The sequence below is a fragment of the Malus domestica genome, chromosome 10 (assembly GCF_042453785.1).
Source record: "Malus domestica chromosome 10, GDT2T_hap1".
Taxonomy (NCBI): domain Eukaryota; kingdom Viridiplantae; phylum Streptophyta; class Magnoliopsida; order Rosales; family Rosaceae; genus Malus; species Malus domestica.
Window position 1 is genome coordinate 2106771 of NC_091670.1, and position 8795 is coordinate 2115565.

Genomic DNA, 8795 nt, shown 5'->3' on the forward strand with positions numbered 1-8795 from the left:
CGCTGTGTGGCCCAAGCACAGTGATAAGTGAGCAAGGGTCGCTGTATCTCCATCGGCACCCGGATGCAGTGTTAAATGAGCAAGGAGGCTATAGAAACTTCTTTTCGAACGACTCCACTCAAAGTTGTTTGGGAGCATATGCTCCTATCAACTTTACACGGGACACACAAAAGAAGTACTTTGATCCTATTAGACGGGGAAGGGTGAAGAAGCTAGGACAGAAGGGTAGAGTTCAAGAGAGCAAAATGCGTTTAGGAACGTGGAATATAGGAACCTTGACGGGAAAATCTATGGAAGTAGTAGAAGTTATGGTGAGGAGAAGGATAAATATTATGTGCCTACAAGAAACTAAGTGGGTTGGTCGTAAGGCAAAGGATCTAGAAAACTCAGGGTTTAAACTATGGTATTCGGGCACAAATAGAACGAGAAACGGTGTTGGCATCATCGTGGACAAGATCTTGACACAAGATGTTGTAGATGTCAAGAGGGTAGGAGATAAAATTATGGCAATCAAGATTGTAATAGGACAAGAACTTATCAATGTGATTAGTGCGTACGCACCTCAAGTAGGGTTGGATACGAGTTCGAAGGAGAAATTTTGGGAAGACCTTGGAGACTTGGTGCAAGGAATTGCTCAGACGGAGAAGTTATTTATAGGAGGAGATTTAAATGGACACGTGGGCAGGGAGACAAGCAACTATGGAGGTTTTCATGGTGGCCATGGTTTTGGGGAGAGAAACGAGGATGGGGAAACTATCTTGGATTTTGCAATGGCATATGATCTCTTCTTAGCCAACACCTTCTTTAAGAAGAGAGAAGAACATGTGATCACCTACAAGAGTGGGTCGTCAAAAACACAAATAGATTTTTTTCTAATGAGGAAAGGGGATCGTATAACTTGTAAGGATTGCAAAGTTATACCAGGAGAGAGCGTGGCTAATCAACATCGCTTGTTGGTGATGGATGTACATATCAAAAGAGTGAGAAAAAAGAACAAGACTTGGAAGTGCCCAAGGACTAGATGGTGGAATCTAAAAGAAGAAAAACAAGCAATTTTCAAAGAGAAAGTAATCACCCAGTGTGTGTGGGATAGAGAGGGGGAAGCTAACCAAATGTGGGATTCCATGGCTAGTTGTATCCGAAAAGTAGCAAAAGAGGTATTAGGAGAGTCCAAGGGCTTTGCCCCACACCAAAAGGAATCTTGGTGGTGGAATGAGGAGGTACAAACAAAGGTGAAGGCTAAGAAGGAATGTTGTAAAGCCTTATACAAGGATAGGACCGATGAAAATGGTGAAAGGTATAGAAAAGCGAAGCAAGAGGCGAAGAAAGCTGTGAGAGAAGCTAAGTTAGCGGCTTATGACGATATGTATAAGCGACTAGATACCAAAGAAGGAGAGTTGGATATCTATAAACTAGCTAGAGCAAGGGAAAAGAAGACAAGGGACCTAAACCAAGTGAGGTGCATCAAGGATGAGGATGGAAATGTTCTTGCTACAGAGAACGCGGTTAAAGACAGATGGAAAGGTTATTTTCATAATCTTTTCAATGAAGGACATGAAAGGAGTGCTTCTTTAGGGGAGTTGAGTAACTCAGAAGAGTGTAGAAACTACTATTTTTATCGTAGAATCCGGAAGGAAGAAGTGGTTGTAGCTTTGAAGAAGATGAAGCATAGAAAAGCAGTAGGCCCAGACGATATACCAATCGAAGTGTGGAAAGTTTTGGGAGAGACAGGTATAACATGGCTCACTGGCATTTTCAATAGGATTTTGAAAACGAAGAAGATGCCAAATGAGTGGCGAATGAGCACTTTGGTGCCTATCTACAAGAATAAGGGCGATGTACAAAATTGCATGAACTATAGGGGTATTAAGCTAATGAGTTATACAATGAAGCTCTGGGAGAGAGTCATTGAGCATAGATTGAGGCAAGAGACACGGGTTTCGGACAACCAATTCGGGTTCATGCCAGGGCGCTCAACCATGGAGGCAATCTATCTCTTACGAAGATTGATGGAAAGATATAGAGATGGGAAAAAGGATTTACACATGGTCTTTATAGATTTAGAAAAAACGTATGATAGGGTCCCAAGAGACATTCTTTGGAGGATTTTAGAGAAGAAAGGAGTACGAGTAGCATATATCCAAGCTATACAGGATATGTATGAAGGAGCAAAGACTGCCGTAAGAACTCATGAAGGACAAACCGAAAGCTTTCCCATTACTGTAGGATTACATCAAGGCTCATCCTTAAGTCCTTATCTTTTTGCGTTGGTAATTGATGAGTTAACAGGACATATTCAAGATGATATTCCTTGGTGTATGCTTTTCGCAGACGATATAGTGTTGATAGATGAAACTCAGGAAGGGGTAAATGCAAAGCTTAACCTTTGGAGAGAAGTGTTGGAATCTAAAGGTCTTCGCCTAAGCCGATCAAAGACAGAATATATGGAGTGCAAGTTCAGTGCAAATGGAGGCCAAAACGAGTTAGGGGTGAGGATTGGAGATCAAGAAATACCAAAGAGCGACCGTTTTCGTTACCTAGGATCTATCTTGCAAAAGAACGGAGAATTAGATGGAGATCTCAACCATAGAATACAAGCTGGATGGATGAAGTGGAAGAGTGCATCCGGCGTGTTGTGTGACCGCCGTATGCCACTGAAGCTCAAGGGAAAATTTTATAGGACGGCAATAAGGCCGGCGATGCTATATGGCACAGAATGTTGGGCGGTGAAGCATCAACACGTACACAAAATGGGTGTAGCAGAGATGAGGATGCTTCGTTGGATGTGTGGGCACACGAGAAAGGATAAGATTAGGAATGAGGATATCCGGGGTAAAGTAGGAGTAGCCGAAATTGAAGGAAATATGAGAGAAAATCGGTTACGGTGGTTTGGACATGTGCAAAGAAGGCCTACTGACGCTCCGATTAGAAGATGCGACTATGGGACAGAGGTTCAGGGCCAAAGGGGTAGAGGAAGACCTAGGAAAACTTTGGAAGAGACCCTAAGAAAAGACTTGAGTACTTAGATCTAACGGAGGACATGACACAGGACAGAACACAATGGCGTTCTAAGATTCATATAGCCGATCCCACTCAGTGACTTGGATTTTCCAAGTCGCCAATCGAGAAGTTTTCCTCACTCGGGAAATTAAGGGAACACTACCTCAACCTACATGCTCCACTCATAAAGCTTCAACAAAAGAAAATTCAAAGAACTTAGCGAAGAAGGCTTTGGTGTATTTAACACAATACGTTGAAATGAATGAAAGTTTATTTATTGATATCCCCGATAAGTTACAAATATGTACATATACTTGAGTCAAAATAAACAAACAAGAGGGAGCCTTCACAAAGGTTGCTTAGGAGAAGTCTCAGCAGTCGGTAGAGCCCCAGAAAGAGAAGGCACTTGAGGGGGATCATTCGGAGCCTCAGTACTGGACAAAACCCTAGAAGGAGGAGGCATCAGAGGTTGATCATTTGGAGCTTCATTATGCGGTACAGCCCCAGAAGACGAATGCAATAAATGCCTTTGGAACAAACCCACAAATCTCTGATGATCAAGTAAAACCTGACCATCAGATTCCTTCATCTGGTCAAGCTTCCTCTTCATGTTTGTCGCATAGTCATGTGCGAGCCGGTGCAACTGTTTATTCTCATGCTTGAGCCCTCTAATCTCCTGTTTGAGACTCATCACTTCAGCCGCCAATGATTCAACTTGGCGGGTTCGAGCAAATAGGCGTTGGGCCATATTAGACACAGAACCTGCACACTGAACACTGAGAGCCAGAGAATCCTTAACAGCCAACTCATTAGACCGTTTGGAAAGTAGTCTGTTATCTTTGGGAGTGAGAAGGTTCATGGCCACTACCGCAACGGTCATATCATTCTTCATCACGGAATCCCCAACGGTAAGAGGACCAGTAGGGGAGACGAATGATGGGCGCCATATGTTGTCTGGAGAAGGCGAGGCTACCTCTTCAACAAGGTTCAAGTCAAAACGACGGTCGGAGGGGCCAGACATTTTCAAAGGTGTTGAAGAGAGAAGAGGTCGGACAAATCAAGATCTTAGAAGTGCAAGAATGGAGCTTCTACTGGTGGATATTCAAGTGTGCTTTGGAACTTAATGTCAGCCCCTATAAAAATCTGCACTCGACGAAGCTTCAGAAATCGAAGAGGCGCCTGCTCAGAAATCGAAGAGGCGTTTGCTTTCTCAAAAGCTGGGCTGCTCAGAGACCACGAGGGTCGATCTCAGAAATCGAAGAGGCGTTTGCTTTCTCAAAAGCTGGGCTGCTTCAAGACCACGAAGGCCGATCTCAGAAATCGAAGAGGCTTGCTTTCTCAAAAGCTGGGCTGCTCAGAGACCACGAGGGCCGATCTCAGAAATCGAAGAGGCACCTACTTTTCCAGCCTTGTCAGCACCTGTCACACGCACACTCAGCTTTGCGAAAATTATGGGCATTCTGTCGAAGATTTCTGGCGAAGTAGAAAGCACATGAATCGTATTGTTCAATCACCCACTTCCCACACGCAACAGTAACTCATGGGTACCACAGATAACTTTGCCAAAGTTCTCTGACAAAGTTGAGACACGTGAAGCTTGCAGCTCCCGCTACATCGCTATGATCAAGAAGGGTAAAAGAATTGCAAAGAAACAACACTAACAAAGTTTAGACGCATAAATTTTGAAGGTCTAGCTACCATATTATTACCCACAAGGGTAAATGAACAGTACCACTGCTAGATAATTGGAAAGTCACGGTGTGTCAACCTCTGTGCTTCGTGGCAAGGTAGACTAGCAAACATGCCCAACCTTTACTCACATTCGAGAAAACACTCCCAACAGGATTGCTTGCTCCAAAATCGAAGAGGCACCGTCCTCCGAATCTCGAGAGCCAGACTCCCAACAGGATTACTTACTCAAAAATCGAAGAGAGGGTAAAGGAACAGTACCACTGCTGGATAATTGGAAAGTCCCTGTGTGTCAACCTTTGTGCTTCGTGGCAAGGTAGACTAGCAAACATGCCCAACCTTTACTCACATTCGAGAAAACACTCCCAACAAGATTGCTTGCTCCAAAATCGAAGAGGCACCGCCCTCCGAATCTCGAGAGCCAGACTCCCAACATGATTACTTTCTCAAAAATCGAAGAGAGGGTAAAGGAACAGTACCACTGCTGGATAATTGGAAAGTCCCTGTGTGTCAACCTCTGTGCTTCGTGGCAAGGTAGACTAGCAAACATGCCCAACCTTTACTCACATTCGAGAAAACACTCCCAACAAGATTGCTTGCTCCAAAATCGAAGAGGCACTGCCCTCCGAATCTCGAGAGCTAGACTCCGAACATGATTACTTTCTCAAAAATCGAAGAGACACCGCTCTCCGAATCTCGAGAGCCAGACCCTCAGCAGGATTGCTTTCTCAAAAATCAAAGAGGCATCGTTATCCGAATCTCGAGAGCCAGATCCCCGACAGGATTGCTTATTCGAAAACCGAAGAGGCACCACTTTCCCAACTTCAAGAGCTGGATCTCCTTGGATAAAGCTTGTCTGTAATCTTCACACGCAACATCAGCTTTCCAGATACCACAGACCACTTTTTCAAAGTGCTCTGACAGAGTTAAAACATGTGAAGCTTGCAGCTCCCTCTACCGTGCTATGACCAAGCAGGGTAAAGGAATAGCATTATTACTTGATGTTAGGGAGACTCCTATATATGTCGACCTCCATCCCTAACGGACAGGCAAACCTGCAAAAATGCTCAACCCTTTCTCTTATCTGAGAGGGCACTCCCAACGAAGCCTTTCGAAATATTTAGCTTTCTTTCCCCCCGATAATACCTCTGTAAACAAGCTATACTAGAGCAAGAATATCTTATATCATCAGGGTTAAAAGCAAGAGTATCCCATATCATGCTTTTTCCCTGTCTTTTCCTTTAGCCTTGTTCTTACCTGCAAGACAAGGAGAAAGAGAGCAATCAGTCAGCACTTGGAATCAAGCTTCCAGCCAGGAACTGACTGCCTGGAACCCCTTACCTGATTACTTACCTGGCATTGCTCTCGAGTACTCATCTTCAACATCTTATGCTTCCAGGGAAGATACCGCATCTGCCTGAGGAACAGATAGGGCAAGTGAGAAGGATACAAGGAAGCATGTGGAGACAAGAGTAACAGCACACGTGCCGATACATCCACTACTCTGTCAAAAGCAAAAGTATCCCATATCAGCAGGGTCGAACGTACTCTAGATTTGATGGACTTGTTTTGACCCTCAAATTCTTCAGTCGGCCTTATACTCTGGAGGAAACCAGAAAACCCTCCAGCCCGGTTCAAGAATAAGCCTGTGGAAAGTTACTTTTTCAAAAGCAAAAGTATCTCATATCATCTCTTCTCATTTTTCTTCTCTTTATCCTTCATGCTGCCTGCAAGATAGGGAGAATGTGAACAATCAGCCGGAGCTCTGATTGCTTACCTTGTCTGTCACATCTTTCAGCAGATCCCCTAGCCTGGCTACTTGGGGGACTCCTACTACATGGTTTGTATCGCGCTTGACCAAGCCTGAAACTACAAGTAAGCTTCAAGTGAAATTGATACATTACCTTGTGCATCTCCTCCAGTTACAGATACCACCCATGGATGGAGGAAGAGTACTTCGAGAGAAGATGCCACATCTACCTATGAGACAGATAAGGCAAGTCAAGACGATACCACACTCCGGTACTTAGAAGTTTCGTGGTTACGAGATCATTCTCCCACAATATTTCCTAATGTCATTTGTACTAAATCATTCACTTGTACTCACTAAAGGAGAGCTTGAACCTATGTACTTGTATAAACCCTTCACAATTAATGAGAACTCCTCTATTCCGTGGACGTAGCCAATCTGGGTGAACCACGTACATCTTGTGTTTGCTTTCCTATCTCTATCCATTTATATACTTATCCACACTAATGACCAGAGCAATCTAGCGAAGATCACAAAAAGTGACCGTTTTCGCTACCTAGGATCTATCTTGCAAGAGAACGGAGAATTAGATGAAGATCTCAACCATAGAATACAAGCTGGATGGATGAAGTGTAAGAGTGCATCCGGCGTGTTGTGTGACCGTCGTAGGCCACTGAAGTTCAAGGGAAAATTTTATAGGACGGCAATAAGGCCAGCGATGTTGTATGGCACAGAATGTTGGGCGGTGAAGCATCAACACGTACACAAAATGGGTGTAGCGGAGATGAGGATGCTTCGTGGAATGTATGGGCACACGAGAAAGGATAAGATTGGGAATGAGGATATCCGAGGTCAAGTAGGAGTAGCCAAAATTGAAGGAAATATGAGAGAAAATCGGTTCCGGTGGTTTGGACATGTGCAAAGAAGGCCTACTGATGCTCCGGTTCGAAAATGTGACTACGGGACAGAGGTTCAGGGCCGAAGGGGTAGAGGAAGACCTAGGAAAACTTTGGAAGAGACCATAAGAAAAGACTTGAGTACTTGGATCTAACGGAGGACATGACACAAAACCGAGCGCAATGGCGTTCTAGGATTCATATAGCCGACCTCACTTAGTAGGAAAAAGTTTTGTTGTTGTTGTTGTTGTTGTCTGTTCCTCTAGAACTCAATTTGTTCCACCAAAGACCATAGAACTCAAATTTCGTCCCATGTTGTCAATTCGGTGAAACATCAATTTTGCCATGCGGCATTAAGTCTTGTTAAATGGGGTCCATGTTGCACAAGGGAGAGAGTATAAAATTAGATGTAATGTTTTGGTTTCAAAGAGAGAATTTTCTCCACACCAATTGGATCCCTTACTTCCAACAAGGATGAAATAACTATATTACTATGCTCCAGTGTAAGGAAAGTGAGTCTGAAACCAATTGATTTCCGAAGAGAAGACTCGTTTGAATGTGTTTTTAAAATAACTGAAAGTGCTTTTAGAGAAAATGTTTTTTGATTCAAAAAACACTTAAAAGTGCTTTTTGTAAGAAGCACCAGTTATGTACTTTTTACAGCAAGCATTTTAAAGTGCTTTTCCAGAATTTACTTGCATTTTTACTAAAGATTGGTTCCAAAATATTTTTAACAAAAAACGTTTTCAGTCATTTTAAAAGTACATCCAAACGAGTAAATCAAGTTTTAAGCATTGCAAAAATGCTAAAAAAAGCCTATCTGAAAAGCGAAAAAATAAGTATGGGCCGCCTTCTCTTGTCATCTCATCAGGTGGAAAAGAAAACGAATGGGCCTTGCATCCCTTAGCTTAGCCTGGTAGAAATGTTAGGGTACATTTGTCTTTGCACCATACAAAATCGAGGAGCTAGCAACTAGGGTTTTGCGCACATCTCTATAAATTACACCGCAGGCGCAGAAGGCCTCCTGATAAAATAGTTCATCCGTCGCGCGCTCTTTCTGTGGCCGTCTCTGCGAGTGAGTGAGTGAGTCTGCGGGTGTTTGTTTAGCAGCGTATGCATTCGTGGGGAGGGAGGGGGCAATGATGATCACCTGAGGAAGTCATGCACCACTCTGATGAATCTGTGCTGATAAATTTCTCATACCCAATTCTTCTGAGCCTCTCCTCTCCTCTCCTCTCCGCTCCTTTTTTCTCTTTTCTCATTTTGTTTTGTTTTTCAAATTTCTCTATGTATCCAGATTTCAAATTAAAATTCAGAAAAATAAAAAGAATGATAGGGATTTGATGCGAGAGACCAAGTGATGGGATCTTTGGATCCAACCATGATGCGGACCGTACAGCTCTTTTGCTTTTGGGGATACAATTTTGGTGTCTTATGGTTCCTTCTAAATCTTCCGTCTT

General features: G+C 43.4%; 1 non-coding gene across 1 annotated transcript; it reads left to right on the forward strand.

The window, feature by feature from the left end:
• The first annotated feature begins 8469 nt into the window (after positions 1-8469).
• Positions 8470-8555, forward strand: LOC114819360 (small nucleolar RNA Z221/R21b). The gene has a single exon (XR_003766417.1). It is a non-coding gene; the product is annotated as a small nucleolar RNA Z221/R21b (small nucleolar RNA).
• Positions 8556-8795: the final 240 nt, after the last annotated feature.